Source organism: Triturus cristatus, chromosome 1_2 (assembly GCF_964204655.1).
Source record: "Triturus cristatus chromosome 1_2, aTriCri1.1, whole genome shotgun sequence".
Classification (NCBI taxonomy): Eukaryota; Metazoa; Chordata; class Amphibia; order Caudata; family Salamandridae; genus Triturus; species Triturus cristatus.
The window spans coordinates 189800617-189818100 of record NC_140580.1 but is presented as its reverse complement, the minus strand read 5'-3'; positions in this window follow the sequence as shown (position 1 = coordinate 189818100).

Genomic DNA, 17484 nt, shown 5'->3' with positions numbered 1-17484 from the left:
CTCTGGAGTGAGTCCTAAGCCCCCAAGTAGTGCCCCTACAGTTCTGAACCCTTGGTGGTGGTGGTAAAGGTGCTGCTTCTGACTAACCCTAAAGGATGGGACTTAGATTTATTTGTGTGATAACTGACAGAAGACTGGGAGCTACCATCAGCTACCTTGTGGTATCTCACGTGAAGTGGCATTGAGGGGTTAACATTCTCATGGTAGAACTTGCTGATGTCATGGACTGTTGTACATTACAATGTTCTGTAAATCTTCAGTTGCTGGATTGACTGCTGGCTGATGGATGGGATCTTCTCTATTACAATAAACTTCATAACTACTGTCTACTTGTCTGCCAAGTTTATTGTGCAAGATACTTCACTGGCGTAGTCGGCACTGGAATCTCTAGGAGAAGATCTCAACACAAGGGTTGATTTCTACAAAGACTAAAGACTATTTTCCTCAACTTTGCGTGGATTTTAAGAAAAAAAAAAAGGAAGAGGAAGACACAAATTTAATTGGTTTGTTGCCATCAAGCGGACATGGTACCAAGTGTTATCTGCTATACATGGTTTAAGGATGTCATGGATTAGGCGGATTGTTATTGCACTATGCGGGCATTTCCTAGCGTGTCAGCTGTCTTGTATGGTGTGTACACAACCTTAACTTCAAACAGCCTGCGCTGGATGGGTGCCTTCGCTCAATGTGCCTTTACATCTTTGGCGTGTGAAGCTTAACGTGTGAAGCTTTCACTTGCTGTGGGATCGTCGTGGTGCTTTACTCATCGTGACTTCTTTGCCATCTGTCAACTTGGTGGAACTATTTGTACATCTGGTGAATCGTTTTGAGAGGTGGTTTTATTTGGAACAATCTGCTGCATGAGTTTACTTAATACCCGCAATTGCTATCGTTGTTATTTTTTAATGGGTATCTCTCGCGGCAGTGATCACCATTAAAGATTTCAAAGACAAACATTGCCTCTCCAACGGTTGAAGAGCGGCATACCTGGAACTTTCTTGTTTCTTGGAACGGGATCCACAATTGACTCGCCTCTGTACTCCATACCGCGTCACTGCAATCAAAGCTTCTTGTCTCCTGGAACGGGATCCACGATTGACTCCATCTAGCATTCCGTAGTGCATCATCCCGTATCAAGCTATTGCATGCGTGCGTGGTGGCCATCTTGTGTACGGTTGCGTAGCAACCGGGAGCGCTTCTTTACATCGCGTCTTTCTGCATGCAACAGCATTTGGTGGATCGGAGCATAAATATTGGGCATAGTTCATGACCAGCGGGAACTCCGTGGATTATCGCCGTTCTGTTTCAGCATATGATACTTTTACATTGTTAAAAAAAAAAAGAAAAACTTAACTTATAATTGCAGTAAGATGATGGTTTAGATACTATTTTAGAGTGTAATATTAACTATGTGTGATGGTTCAACACTGTAACAGCGATACATAGTTTCAAATTGGGGTTATACCTGTGAAAACAAGTGGTATTACATTCTATTTGGGCAAACATATAGGTGAATCAATCTGAGGGAACTGTGGGCATTGCATCCCTTTGGGAGTGTACAGGTGAATTTCGTTACTGATACTTGAAGTTTTGTTTGGAGATTTTTTGCAATTATGCAAAACGTTACAGCAGCACCATTTTTTTTATCGTGTCCTGGTTCTCCTCCAATTAAATGGAAAAAATGGAAGGTAGTTTTTGAAAGATATGCCAGGGTCTGTGGTCCGTCATTAAGTGCTGAAAGAAGGTCGTCCTTGTTACTCCACTGTTTAGGATCTGAAGGTCAAGATGTGTTTGATCATTTACCGGATCTTTCAGCTGAGGATGCTAGAGGTCTGAATGATTATGAGATGCCATCAGTGACAAATCTTAGTGTACATATGAACAACCCATGGTTTTAAGGAAACGCCCAAACGGACCGTGGCAAGAGATTGCTTTGGACATTGTTGGTCCTATTCAAGGGAAAGAATCTCAGACATATCTGTTGGTTGTCATAGATATGTATTCGAGGTGGCCTGAGGTATTCTTCTTATCGTCTGTCAATACTGGTAATGTGATTGAGTGTTTGAAGTGCTTATTTGCCAGGGAAGGCTTACCTATTTCTATTCTATCGGACAATGGTGTTCAACTGATTTCAAGGGAAATGGAGCAATTCTTATCGTCGAAAGAGATTGTCCATAAAACTTCCGCTCTCTATCACCCAGAGGCCAATGGGATGGTGGAAAGATTTAATAAAGTTGTTAAAGAGACCATTGCTTTGGCGAAAAGTGTTGGAATGGATTGGAAAAAAGAGGTTATTGGAAAAATTGAGGAATATAGATTGACCCCACATACAACTACTGGGAAGACCCCTTTCTTATTGTTTCGGGGTAGACTTCCCAACACATGTGTTGAACCTTTTTGGGTCAATAAATATGAATTGTTCAGAGGTAAAGAGAAGGAGTGTGATGGTGAAAAGATGTTGAGAGTTGAAGAGGAAAAAGGGAAATTAAGGAAAGCATACTTTGATAAAAAACATGCTGTAAAGAAAACTATTGTATGCGTTGGAGATTGGGTCAGGATTAAACGTCCTGGTTTGCTAGGAAGCTCTTTGTCTAAATTCATGAAACCTATTAAGGTGATCAAAACATTCAACAACGCAATTCAAACTCAGGATCATCGCATCTGGAACTTAAATAGGGTAGTTGTGTGTAGTGGGGAGTTGGAACGTGGTGTGAAAGTGGATTCAGATAAGGACAATAACATTCCATTTCATGCTGGTGATGAAGTGGGTGAGAGTTTGAATTGTCCTAGGAAATCCTCCAGAGTGTCCATGAGGCCTAGTTACCTTGTAGATTTCATTTAAGCTTCATTGTTTTGTATTTTGCTGATTTTATTTAATGTTATTGATTTTTTCTTTTTCTTCGTTTGGGGAAGGGAGATGTGTGGTATCTCACGTGAAGTGGCATTGAGGGGTTAACATTCTCATGGTAGAACTTGCTGATGTCATGGACTGTTGTACATTACAATGTTCTGTAAATCTTCAGTTACTGGATTGACTGCTGGCTGATGGATGGGATCTTCTCTATTACAATAAACCTCCTAACTACTGTCTACTTGTCTGCCAAGTTTATTGTGCAAGATACTTCATACCTTCTTGCTGATCCACCCAAGGTACATCGCTAATTGGCCTGGTTCCGCTGTAACTCCCTCTACGTTCTTCTATGTAACTGCAAATCCTGTTCGGCGGGACCTCTCATTGAAGGTATGTAGCCTCATGATTCATCCTGCTAGTGATTTCCGACTTCCAAAAAACGGACAAGGTCGAATGTAGAAATCTTCACCGCGTCTCTTTCCAGTCACTCCTCCGCAATGACACCTCCTCCTCAGATACTGCTGGTTGTCTTGCCACTGATCCTTACCTTCTCAGGAATGATTGTTTGAAATTTCTTGTTAGTGCGAGGGTAAGGGGAGACTGGTCCTAATCCACCTCTGTGTAGCCAAATCACTCTCCCACTTCTGGCATTTTTGGGGAGAGGAGTAGCACACTAAAACATCAGCCAAGGATCCAGGACCTAGGAGACACCACTTGGGGGTTAGGATTAACTCCAACAGAGGCCATCAAAAGGGTTCAGGGCAAGTCTAGTTGGAATTGGTCAGCTGAACAGTTGCAGTGAAAGAGGCCTTTGAAAGCTTGTTGTGTCCTTGTAGCACAAACAGGAGGTCGGCCTAGTGACCATTGGAGTCCCTTCTGGGGTCCTGGGTTCAAGGTAAGCAGATCCAGTATTTTCTAAGTTTCTTCAGACAGCAGGGCAGGTAATAATTTTATGATGTTGTTTCCACATGTCCAGGCCCACTCTGGTAAAGTGTCAATGTGTGACTCCAGGTCTGCAATTTTTTGTTCCATAATGATTAGGTAGTTATTGAAGTTTGCAATGTCCATTCTCAAGGATTATACTTCAGTCACCATCATAGTGACCGCTGAGTCTACTGCTCCTAGGACCTCCTCGATGTCAGCCAGTTCCTTGAGCAGGCTGTTGAGTGTGGCCTGCTTGTTGCCAGTTGTTGCCACAATTTTTATGGCTGGGGAAGTTGACATAGATGTCCTCACTTCTGAGAAGAGCAATTGAAAGACTGATTTCTGTTTTGACAAGGATAGTGATGCTCTGTTTGGAGCACAAATGCAGTGAATCAGGGGACCTTTACACCCAAATGTCTTTCAGGTCAGTTTCTGACTATAACCACAAGCCCGGAGTCAGGTGACCTGAGCATGGCATCTCAGGTGAAATATGCATATTCTTGGGGGGATCATATTACACTTAATCCTTCATATGTCCACATAATTCAGCAGACTGTGTTGCTGCTTTATGAATTTCTCCAATAGGCTTCATAGAAGGAAGGGAGATACAGATGTGATCATGACACTGTGGAATAGTGGTAGAAGACTAGATGACACAATCACTGTTTTAAGATTTTATATTTTAAGTTGTAAGAAACCAGTTGAAGTTGCAACACAGACTTGTTGTACTATTGATAGTGAGGTACACTGGGCAGTGTGAGAGCATTCACCAGATTCTGGGGCACCCAGTAGGAAGTGAAGTTCATGACCTAGATTCAACCTAAAAAGAAAGGGGAGAATTTAAAGATGGCCATTGCCATTCAATAATAGCTCACTTTCTATGGTTTCTTTTAACCAGTTTATATGAGTGCCAGCTTCTGGATCCATGACTTGCAAGTGCCAAAGGGCTCCACTATCCTATTTGCCTCATCCGCTGTTGTGCTCTCCCTCTGTCAATGTCTTCATCTCCACCTGCCACCTCCACCAGGCTTTACAAATCTTCCCCAGAGCCCTGAAGGCTGACAGACATCTATGTCAGTTGGTACTGGCCCCCGTAAGTTCCACTTGTCCAAAGGGCGGGGTAAAAAGGCAGGCTATAGCATGATATAATTTCACTGTCTGGGCATTCAAATTGATACCATTGTCTCTGTGAAGATATGGTATCATTCGGCTTTAGAGAAGATGATGTTGTCACAACACTAGAGAAAATGGGAGTGTAAGGGAGAAAAAAGAATCTTTCCTCATCTCCAGGGGTTCTCCCAGTATGTAAACACTCTGTGTTATCACTTGTGGACTCCTTAGTGGCACCAGAGTAACCACAATCATGGCCTTGAGGTAGTGACGCTCCGAAGCTCAAGCCATCGCTCTCACCACCAACCCCATTTCCATATTCCAGATTCTATTTAAGTTACTGAATTCTCTACAATCAATAAACATTTTCTTATCTTTGGAGATAATAGATTTTATATTTGGACAATACCACTGATGACAAAACTTTGCAAATATCTTCTCACTGTTCAGATAGTGATCTTAGTCAATTAGTTTGCACCCAAGCCCACTCTGCTGATTGTATACTATATTCTGTATGGGCTTCACCCAACTTAACACATTCTCTTTCAGTTTTTTTTTTAAACTCCCGAAGTCAAGGGGCCATTGAATTCTCTTACTGCGGGGGAAAAGGAAGATGCCGGAATGATTCCTCCATGAGAAGCAGTGCCTGACGAGTGATCCCGACAGATGGCTGTGCATCCTAAATGCTGAATACTGAGCGCGGCACTGAACGCAGTGAAATGGCAGATTGAACCCTGAACTACAATTATTGCTAATTCATCGTGTAAAAACCAGCAACAGCAAAGACATAGTGCCGTTTTCTTCCCGACGCATATGAGCAGTTAGATGGAGGGAAGGCATATAACTTACCTTTAATGCTATGACGGGATACACAGCACTTGCTCCTCTTCGGAAACACTTGGAGTTGCGTCCACCGTCGGCGTGCTTTGTGGAGCTCGGTGCTCTACTGGCCCGGTCTATTGGCTCACCACCTCTCAGACCGACAGTCTATGGATCCTCCTAAAGCAAATGTCCAGCGGGTCGGGCGTTCATCCCAAAACTCTGCAGCAGCTACTGTTGCTAATCTTGCTTCAGAACAGATTGATGGTATTTTGAAGAAGCGGGCTCCACGAGTCGGAAAACCAGTGATGAAACTGTTTTGTTCTGGGACAGGTGCAGATTTGCTCGCTGCCGCTTCTGAAGCCGCCATGACAGAGATGGTCATGGAGGCTCTTCAACACAAGATTGCTGGCTTACCTAAGGGCTTACCTGAGGCAACGCTCGTGGCTGGGAGGGGAGCAGAGTTGGAAGCAGAGTCAGAGAATACCTTGGAAAAAGCTGCTGAGTCACAACCTGATAGTGGATTTGCTGCTGGATTTTTTTATGCCCTCACCACAGGTAACCTGCATTAGACAATCTCAATTCTTATATATTGAATTGGGCAGGGATGCTGGCGTTTCATCTGGCATTTCAACTGGCTCTCTTGCTATGCAATCAACTGACAAGGGCCTACGCTGACGACACTCAACTGATCCTCTCCCTCACCAAGGACCCCATCACCGCCAAAGCCAACCTCCACGAAGGAATGAAGGCCATCGCCGACTGGATGAAGACCAGCCGTCTGAAGCTGAACTCTGACAAGACGGAGGTCCTCATCCTCGGCTCCAACCCTTCAGCCTGGGACGACTCCTGGTGGCTGACGGCACTGTGAGCAGCCTCGACACCCACCAACCATGCATGCAACCTGGGAATCATCCTCGACTCAACGCTCTAAATGACCAAGCAGGTCAACGCCGTCTCCTCCTCCTGCTTCAACACCCTCCGCATGCTCCGCAAGATCTACAAATGGATCCCGACAGATACAAGAAAGACAGTCACTCAGGTCCTTGTCAGCAGCAGATTCGACTATGGAAACGCCCTCTAAACGGGAGCCCCGACCAAGCTCATCAAACGACTACAATGCATCCAAAACGCCTCGGCACGACTGATCCTCGACGTACCACGCCACGGCCACATCACCCCCCACCTGAGGGACCTGCACTGGCTCCCCGTCAGCAAGAGGATATCCTTCAAGCTCCTCATCCACACACACAAGGCACTCCACAAGACCGGCCCAGCCTACCTCAACAGACGGCTCTCCTTCTACATCCCCAACCGCCAGCTATGCTCCGCAATTTACATTGCGCGCGCGCTGCAACGCCAAATCGGTGATGTAGCGCACGCAATGTAAATCTTTGATTTATTTAATTATTTACTTAACTCCATTCGGCCGTATGCCGGAGTTTACTACCCACCACCCTGCCCCTCCCCTGCCTCACCTCCCCGCAGCACTCCCTTGATGAGCCGCCACTGCCTGTTTCCATGGACTCTTAGCATGAGCTTAACCTGTGGTTGCCAAAGTGCCTGTTTCACATGCGCTCTTCTCTACAGTACCTACTTTTCTACATACTGAATCATTTTGCATAATTTCTGAAGCAGGCTGCTTTTATTTACCAATGTTCACAAAAATGAACCACTTTAAATGCTTTCAAGTTGAGAGAAGCGCGCCATCTTGTTTGTTCTTGCTTTCCTCTGAAGCCCTGGGGTGCTGATAACTGAGCTAAATGACTTTGGCTCGTTAAACAATATCAGTGGCACTGCCGAAATGAACTTGGTGTATACAAACATGTCAGTCTCTGGCTGCAGTGACTAGATAAAGTGAAACATTATATACACTGCCAAGATAGCATTGTCTCCGTAATAGGAATGCAAAGGGAGACGACACGAGGCATGATGGCTCCAACACTCACCATAAAAGAACCTGTCAGGCGTGCCGGCCATGCTGACAACCTACACTGTCTGTGGAGGACCTTTACCCTTGAGTTAAATAATTAGCAGTTGTGGAAGTCATGTCTCGCACGACAAAATATAATATAATGGATGACATTTATCCATAGACCTTATTAACCAGCTTCCCACTGAAGTTGTTAGTGATTAGTCTAAAAGCAAAATGAGGTTTTATTTTCTTTCCATTGTTGCCCATTAAATAATAAAGGCAATAAGCTCGATTGCACTGCTATGCCAATTTTAATTAAAGCGGTGTTAAACACTTTGTCGCTTCCACCTGCTGTATATCAGCTTAAACTGATACTAAAGTTTGTTGCATTAATGTAATGAAAACGATTCATTAGCATTGACAATTTCTAAGGCGTAGTTGCTGTGTTTTAGAATATACTTTTAAGAAACACATTCTTGTAAGCATAAGTATTATACAAAAAATGTCTGAGTGGACTTTGTAGGTGGAGCTCTATTTTCAATTATTTAATTGTATGCATAATATACTCCCTGCTATTTAGCTATTATACATCTTAAGTTATAAATGCTGACCTCCAATCAATGTCTCACATTTCCATCAGGCGAATGTCAGTTCTGAATATATTTTTGTGAAGTGGAAGTTACCTGTTTCATTGAATGCACATTTGCAAGAATGCTGAAAAGAATCAGAAAAAATAGTTACCCAAAAAAATGAAAGGGAATTGTTTGGGTGAATGATATTAAAACTTGAAGCAAGACTAGAAAGATAACGTTGTTTTTGAAAATTATCTGTCTAACTTAATCAGAGTGTTGTTTTCTAGTATGTTCAGATAATTGACCAACAAAACTGGTGAAATCCATGTGTGAGCCCAAAGGTTAGTAGTCCAAATTCTCAGAATACATTTTTCTTATTAATTCTGCTTGGTGTTTGTGGATAAAAGAGACCAGTGCTCAGAACAGGCACCAACGAACCCGGGAAATCAAAGAGAAAGAAGCAAGAAACACATTATATCTGAAAAGATCTGATAAAGTTGTAGGAGCGAAGATCAAAGAACCATGCTGCTGTGCCCCTCATATTCTTCTCCTGAAAATCGATTTATACCATTAGACAGAGGTCATAGCAAACAGCAAGACTCATTCCAAAGGCGTTCTTGGATATGTAAGATAATTTCTTATGTCAAGGTGACTTTAAAAACGCAAAGACTTTGCGACTTTCTGTATTGGATGTTCTGTTCTTATAACGGCGGTTAAAGGGAGATTGTAGGGCTAGTTAAGGTTAAATCTGTGAGTTAAGGTAAAATCTGTGATTTGTAACATTTGTATTCTACATCGTGTGTTTTCGCACACCTAATTCCACTTTATTTCACTTTGCTCATTTGTGTCCTTCGCTAATCATTTCTCTTTTGTGCTCCCACGCGCTTTTTCATCTGGTCAGTGGGGCAAAATCCTTTTTACGCGGGTCATCTCTGAGCCACTGCTTTTTGAGGATTGTTTGACGAAACCACTGCAATTTTGGAATATTTATTTTCAACTGGGCAATCTGGTATAATCTAATCTGTTCCCACCACGTGATCATCCATCATTAAAGAGAAGTCGCAGCATGATCTTACAGTAGAAGCTGCAGTGGGCATTCCTCTGCCATGCTTGGGACAATCCAGCCTGCACCTCTCTCCGCTAGAATGCAGTCAGCTGTTCAGTCATATTGACAAAAAGGCACTAGGTGCACCATTTCATGCCTGTTCTCATGAAATAGATTTATCCTGCTAACCTGAAGCATTACTGTCATTTTTTGTCCTAATTGGAAACATGGATCTAATTCAATCCCAACTTTAAAACAATAGCATCTTTTTAATTCAAAGCCTATAGATGTGGAATTAAGTTCCCCTGCTGTACACTATAAGGATATTGCAAGTCACTGATGAGTTCTCTGACAATATAGAGGAATGAGGCGTTATGCTGATTTCATGTATAAGGGTATGGAACTCCAAGGTGACTTGCATTATCCTTATCATGTACAGCAGGGGGTACATTATCCCATATAGTACACGGTCACACTACCACCTTTCTCTCAAACCACTTAAATCCTTGGTGCGTAGCTCTTTCAAATGAAAGGCAGAGCATGTTTTCACATATGAAGAATAAAAATAGACTTTCTAGTGCAAAAATAAACACATCAAAAAATATTAGAATCAGTTTAATATGTCATTTAAAAAAAAATGAGCAGTAGCTCGGAATGCTTAGAAACACGAGGAAAGATTCTAACTTTTCTATTTCAAATGTTTCCTTCTGTAAACCAATGTGATTAAGCAAAGTGCAGGGAGCGTGGCCAGCGAGCACCCAAGATGGCCACTCTTGGATGGTGCTCTGTAGCAGCGTTCACTAACTCCCCTTAAATCCACCTCAAATATCTGGAAAAGCCACAAACGTAGCTTGTCGGCGGTGCGTGTACTACTTCAGGACCCCACCAGCCGAAACAGCGAAGCTCAGCGGCTCTGTGGGGTCGAGACCAACATGCGCGAGTCCTGGGGGCAGAGCGGATGATGGGGCCCCGTGGGTGCAGACTACCTGACCCGGGAAAGAGGGCTGCGACGACTGATCCTAAAGTCGAGGAAGAGATCTCCGTCTCTTCTCCCCTCCGGGCGGAACAACTCTACAGAAAGGCTGGCATGAACATCGTGCTAAATACACGTTTGAAGAACTGTGGGGGACGGCCAGAGAAGTGAGAGTTGTTTCAGGTGGGGTCTCACTGAAGATGGCCACGCCTGCCGACCACCAGTGAACAAGGCCTAGGGAGCGCTGACAACAAAGACTCGACTACGTGAGTCACAAAACCCTCTAATTTAAGTAGGCACGACTGGGCAGTGGTGGGGAAACTAACTCCCCACCGCTGTGAAAAGCAGCAAGAGTGGAGATCAGGCGCAAACAGGCCTGCGACGGTGGGGGGGCCCATGGATGAGTAGCAACTCCCATAAATCCAGGGACCCATGAGCGTATGAATGGGCCTGTCATTGGTGAAGCCGTAGCTGCAAGGGGGCTGAGAGTCGGATAGGCCTCCGGTGGCCGAACCGCTTCAGGACCGAAAGACCGCAGGAAACAGGCATCACCCCAACACTGAGGTCCCGGCACTGGGAGAGCAGAAATTCTCAGGCACCTTAACACAGGTGAACACGGGGTGTGTGGCGCATCCCTTGGGCCGCTGGCTGCTGCAACCAAGACTGTTCCAGGGTGGTGTGGGGGGCTTGATCGCCCAGAGCCAAGGAGAGAGCAGACAGTGGGGAAGGCAACACACTATACCCCCAACAAGATGTCCAATCCAAAGGTGCCAAAGCCAACGCACCAAACTAAACTTGAAAAGTACGCACACTCTAAAACAGAGGTAGTGGGAGGGAAACCTGAAGCAACTGCCCCAACAAAACTATTGGAGGAGGATGCCCCGACCCTCCGTGATAAAATGGAGGCAATACAAGGTGTACGATCAGTGTTGGAGATCAAGATTGATACATTCACCACTGAGGTGATACTATTGCGTGCAGACCTACGTAACCTAGGGGACAAAGTTAAAGCCGCCGAGGATTCCATCTCCATGCTGCACAAAATCACCGATACACTTGAACAAGATGTGAAAAAGCTCATCGCAACCACAATGGAACTAGATGCAAAGCTGGAAGACTACGAGGGGCGCTCCTGGAGGAACAATGTTCATATTCTTGGGGTTCCAGAGAAGGCGTCGAGCCCTGCCACCAACCTATTTGTGGAAGACCTGGTCCAAAATCACTGACAGCCCCGGAATCTCTCCAGAGACGTCTCAGTGGAACGTGCCCACAGAGTGCCGGGAGGCCCACCGAAGCCGGGTGCACCCCCACGCCGTATCCTAGCAAGAATCTTCAACTTCAGAGATAGGAATACAATTCTACAAACAGCCCAATCTGCTCCTCAACTGAAGTTTCAGAACTCAACGATATCCTTCTTCCCAGACTTCACGATAAAGGTTAAAAAAAAGCGCTGCTACTTCCTTGAAGTAAAGAGGGTGGTAGCGGATGGGAAGTCATGGTTTTTAACATCTCTGGAGGAGACCGAGGAGTGCCTGGAAGACTGGAGGACTGTTGGAGCCCACAGAACTGACCCTCATAAACGTGCACAGGGACAGGATCGGCGCCAAGAAAATCACAGACAGGACGCAGGTTTGGAGTCGAAAGAGAGGGGTTGTGGCACTGCTAAGTAGAGGCATAACTCAAAAGACTTTAGTAGTCGTAATGTAACCCATGCATGGTTGGTTTACCTGGGACTTGTGGACAACACGTTTGTTAACGTTTGGGGTATCGGGTGGTACGGTGAGGGGTCTCACAATGAGTGTGGAATATGTATAACTCAACTTTACGAAGTTACCATGTGTTCTGCGTAGCCGACAAGGCTACAGGTCTACAAAGCAGAATGGACCAAGTAGCATTAAAAATGCGGGAACAATAGGGGAAGGAATGCGATAAGTTGGGTCCAGCCAGGTCACGTTCCCCAGCGTTGTGAAGAAGGGAATGGGTGCACAGGTGCTCTGCAAGGTTGGGGGGTGGGCAGTTTTAAGTCCATAATGCATGGAAGCAGGGCGGGGGGAGGGGTGGGGAAGTTGCACTCTGTCGATGGACAGAAATGTTGAGTTTTTCATGTTCAAATTGGTTAAGGAAGAAAATCAAGCAGCACGTAAGATAAAAGAGATTATGTGCAAGATGATAATATTTCAAATTGGAGTGCGGTTAGCCATGGACGTATCGGGAAATTCTTCGCTTATGGCTGCCCAGAATAAATATGATATCCTCCTGGTCCCACGTGGAGGAAACACAATCACTAAGAATTGCATGAAAAGTCACCATTAACACCCTCCCTTGTCACTTAAAGATCCTCTTTTGGAATGTAATTGGGTTGGGGACAGAATCAGAAGAGGGAAAGTGCTGCAATATTCAAAGCGGCATATGCCTGACGTCGTCCAATTGCAGAAGACACACATACAAGGGACTTCCTATTGTGCACTGAATAGATGGGGCTATAAATTGGTGGCCCACGTGGGATACAAGAGGGGATCGTGGGGACTTGGTATACTTCTGCGCAAATCCCTCCCCTTCACAATACAGAAGATCAAACACGATATACAGGGAAAGTTCGTCACACTATCCGGGTATTGTGAGGGCCGATTGCTAAATATCACGTCCATTTATGTCCCACCAAGACTGCATTCCTCTGCTCTAGCTGATTTAGGGACACACATACTTAACCTACCGGATGGGGAAACTCTTATAGGAGGATACTGCAAGGCAGCTATTAACAGAGATTGGGATAGACAGCCATCCAAACCAAGAGGGGCACCCGGGAAAGCACTCGAAGATTTTGTGAGGGCTATGGGACTAATAGATGTGTGGAGGGCTTACAATCCCACGACTCGCCAGTTTACTTTTCATTCAGGGGCTCATGGTACTCTGTCCCGTATAGACTACATGTTTGGGAGGGCAGATCAATTTGCGATGTTTAGGGAGGTGGTTCATCTCCTGAGAGGTATCTCGGACCACTCCCCACTGGTAGCTTGTTATGTTACCAGCACTTCACCCGTGGTACTTTAGGGCACCAAGCATAAAAGAAGACCTAGTTAAAGCGACTACCAACTACTTTAAAGAATATGAGGGGTCAGTAGAGTCTGCCCAGGTGATGTGGGAGGCATATAAGACAGTGATTAGGGGATGCGGTATTTCGGCCATGGCCAGACATAAAACAGAAAAGCAGAAACAATTACTAGCAATCGAAGAAGAGGTTAGCAAGATAGAAGCTGAGCTTGTTTTACTGGATACCCCGGACTCCAGACAAAGGTCATTGGTCAAACAAAAAAAGTACACAGATATCGCTGAAGAAGCGGCGAAAATGCAATATCGAGCAACCCAACACAGAATATATGAAATAGGTGATGAAACTAGTAAACTGTTGGCATGGCTGGATAAACAGCAACAGGCCAACAGATGGGTGTTTGAGGTTACATCAAACATCGGAACACTATGTAGAGATAGGCAAGATATAGCAGAGTCCTTCGCAGCATATGTTAGTCAATTATACACAACAGCAGGGAGGTCCACCCAAACAGAGGCCCAAGAACTTCTGGCCACCCTCAAATTACCCTCCTTAGATGAAACAGAGAGGGAAAGTATGGAGATGGATTTGACTGAGAGAGAGGTAGTACAGGCAATTGGGGTGTTACAGTCAGGGAAGGCAATGGGACCAAGTGGCCTACCTATAGAATTGCATAAACTAACGGCATCCATAATAGCTCCACACTTGGTGAAGATGTACACAGAAAGCGTGGAGTGTGGTACCCTGCCTGAGAGTCAGAGACTCGACAATATTGTCATGATACACAAAGCGGGAAACCCCCTGAAAACTGTGGCTCATACCGGCCCATCTCTTTGCTAAATGCAGAAGTGAAGATCCTTGCCAAAATCCTTGCTATGAGATTGACTCCCCTGCTGAATAAGTTGATTCACCAGGACCAATCTGGCTTTATGCCAGTTAAGAACACCACGCTGAACTTGCGGCTTCTCCATGCAGTGTTAGGCAGAGCCCGAAATGTTGACAAGGAAGCAATAATAGTATTGCTAGATGCCCAAAAAGCATTTGACGTGATGGAGTGGCCTTTCTTATTCGCAGTCTAAGGGAGATTTGGGTTTGAAGAGAAATTTGTATCATGGGTCAAACTTCTTTATACAGAGCTCCTTGCATAGGTTACAGTGAATGGAGGTAAGTCTTAGACCTTCGAGCTTCAAAGAGGGACACGACAGGGATGCCCCCTCTCGCCATTAATATTCCCTCTGGAGCTGGAACCGTCAGCGACATGGATCCAGGGAGATCCGCTCCTTAGAGGACTCAAATGGCCTGAGGCGTGGGAAGATCGAATCTCCTTGAATGCAGACAACATACTATTGTACCTGGCCAACCCATATTCCCCCATACATAGAGCTCAACATATATTTACCCTGTTCCAAAAATTTTCAGGTTATACGAATAACTGGGACAAGTCGCTCATATACGTATTATGCAGCCCGGCCGACAGTCTTCTCTGTGCCGCACAAAGAGAAACTCATGGGTTTCAATATCTAGGGATTGTTGTCACAAGGGATTCAGCAGTTTTTTACGAGCGTAACTTGGCCCCTCCTTTGCGGTGACTCCAGGACGAGGTGCGGCAATGGAGGACACTGCCGCTCACGTTGCTTGGAAAGGCCGCCCTATATAAAGCCATACACTGATCGGCCTTATGGTTAATTGAACTACAAGGCCAAGCAGCCCTTATACGACACTCCTGAATCTGGGAAGTCGAAGTCCGTGTTCCTCGGATTTAATCTATCCGAGCACAGCCACCTCGGGTTAGTTGCAGCGAGCGGAGTGCAGAAGTTGTAGTCACAACACGCTACTGAATTGTGACTCTTTTCCCTTCTATTCATTTTCCAGGCCCAGGCTAGCGGGGTTAACGATGACTCAATTGCAATTCTTCTTTGACAGAATCCTTCTGTACGCTGTCATCGTTCAGTCATGAATATTTACCTCAACGCTTTACATAATTATCTCCTCCCGAGGCAGGCGATATATTGGGCAGAACCGACTGTTAAGTAAGTCTTGCTTTGCATCTTTCAAACAATTTCATTAAGAGTTTGAAGCTAAACCCTTAGCAATTTTCTTATCTTTTCTAGAACATATTATTTGCTACATCTTGGCTGCCTACAGCGCAAAAGCCAAATAGGGCAGCATCAGTATTGTTTCTGAAGGCACAGTCTCTTGGCCTTCTCAATAAGTGTAAGTCATTTTTTACTGGCTTTTTTACAAATGAGCAGTAATAACTCCTGATTACAATAAAAAATGGGTATTGCCTGTTGTTGTTTTTTACAGACTACCACCCCAGCCATATTCAAATGCACCCTTAACAATGCTGACAATTACCAGAATACGTTCACAATGTGAATTAGTTAGGCCTCCAACAAAGTCCATGAGCCTGTTTTGATCTAAATTGCAGGTAACAAAGTAATGTTAACCATTCGGAAAAGGAGGGGTTTCATTAATTTAATTTGGTAAATAATACCCCTAAACAAGTTGTTAAATTTTTTTCGGTTTCACAGAAGCCAGTCATAGCTCTGAAGAGAAGACCTTTAATTGATAAGGGCTTTGAAACGCGTTGGCATCACTTTTATCAACAGGGGAGCAGCTAGAATTATAAATTATACAGCAATTTAAGAACATTTTATTAATACTATTGTTTCTTTTTTGCTTGAACTCAAAATATCCCCGTTGGTTGGTACCCTGCGATCTTTCTTTAGGGTTACCTTACAATGTTTTGTTGTTGACTGACAGCAGTTTTAATCCATTTATGTGCATAAGTCTGGTTGTTTTCAACGTATCAAATTGTTTGCTTGTGAAATCACCTTTGAATTTCCCTTCAATTTTTTTGTTTTCATGTGTTTGTGTGTGATTGTAAATTTATGTAAATTGTGAAGTATTGTCCTTCTTATTCTTGTTTAAAATGTTAATAAATTAAATTAATGAAGAAAAACATATTGATTTGATCATCTTACTAAGGATTTTGGTCATAGTCTGTTTAACTGTTGACAGCACTTTAAAACGAGCCGCTAGGATTCCCTTTCTCTATATATTTACTGGCCCAACCTAGCTGTGTGACATAGGGCCCACCCCCTTTGTTTGTATATAACATTAAGAACGGAAAGAGCTCCCGCAAGGGTTTCACAACGATTCTTTCCATTTTCAATAAATAGAAAACTCTTTTTCCTGGAAGGGCAAGGTTCTCAAACCTTACCATCTCTGACTATGTCTGAGAAGGACACACTATTATGTACCAAGGATTATATCCAGAATTTAATTTCTGCCCCTTCCCCCTTTTCTTCCATCACTTTGAGTACATCGGCCCAACAGCAAAATGAGTCTGACCAACTGACCTGTTTACGAAAAAAGCTTATTCGAACTGAGCTTCACAGCTCTTTTCTATTAGAACACCTCAAGTCAGGCACAATGACTTTGGGCCTTCAAATTAAAACTATACTTGTGATCTTTGAAGAAGATCCGGCCTACAAAAGAGGCTTCAGCTTCATCAGTACAAAGTGTAGTCGCGACCTGATGGTGCATACTATTGATACTGCTCAGCGGATTTGCAGGCAGAAAGTAGAAGAAGTTGAGAAATTGATACAGGCAATAAAAGATAACCATACAGTTGTCGAAGCTAAGAATCAGCTCGAAAAAATTGAGAAGGAGTTAATCACATTTAAAGATAACACCAATAACTGCAAAACTGCTCAATTTGAAAAGAATAAAAATAATTTCAATATTGAGGTAGTCTATCCCTATCTAAAAGAAGATTTCTACACACGAGCAGAGTCTCGTAGAGCCCTTACTGATTTTAGGGGAAGGTCTAAGAATAGGTTTTTATCATTCTCAGACACGTCGTCCTCCGAATCCAACAGTGATTCAGATCCGGGCAAAAGTGGCTCAAACCGTAACCAACAAAGACAGAGCACTTTTTAGAGAAGGGACAACAGAAAAAGGTTTGCTTCAAAACCCAGCCATGGGAGATGCAGACAAGACGCCAATACTACAAATCGTAGCCACCTCCCCCATTGTTAAACTATCTACCAAAATTTGACCGCTGATGACATTTTGGTACTTCTGTTAGGGCTTAAATTTGTTCCCAGACGAAGACCAGATATTACTCGCCTCAAGATCGAAGCAGTTGATTTCTTCCGAAAAATAAGGCTCAGGGCCTTTTTTCATAATAAAGAAAACATGACTGTAAAAGGTACATC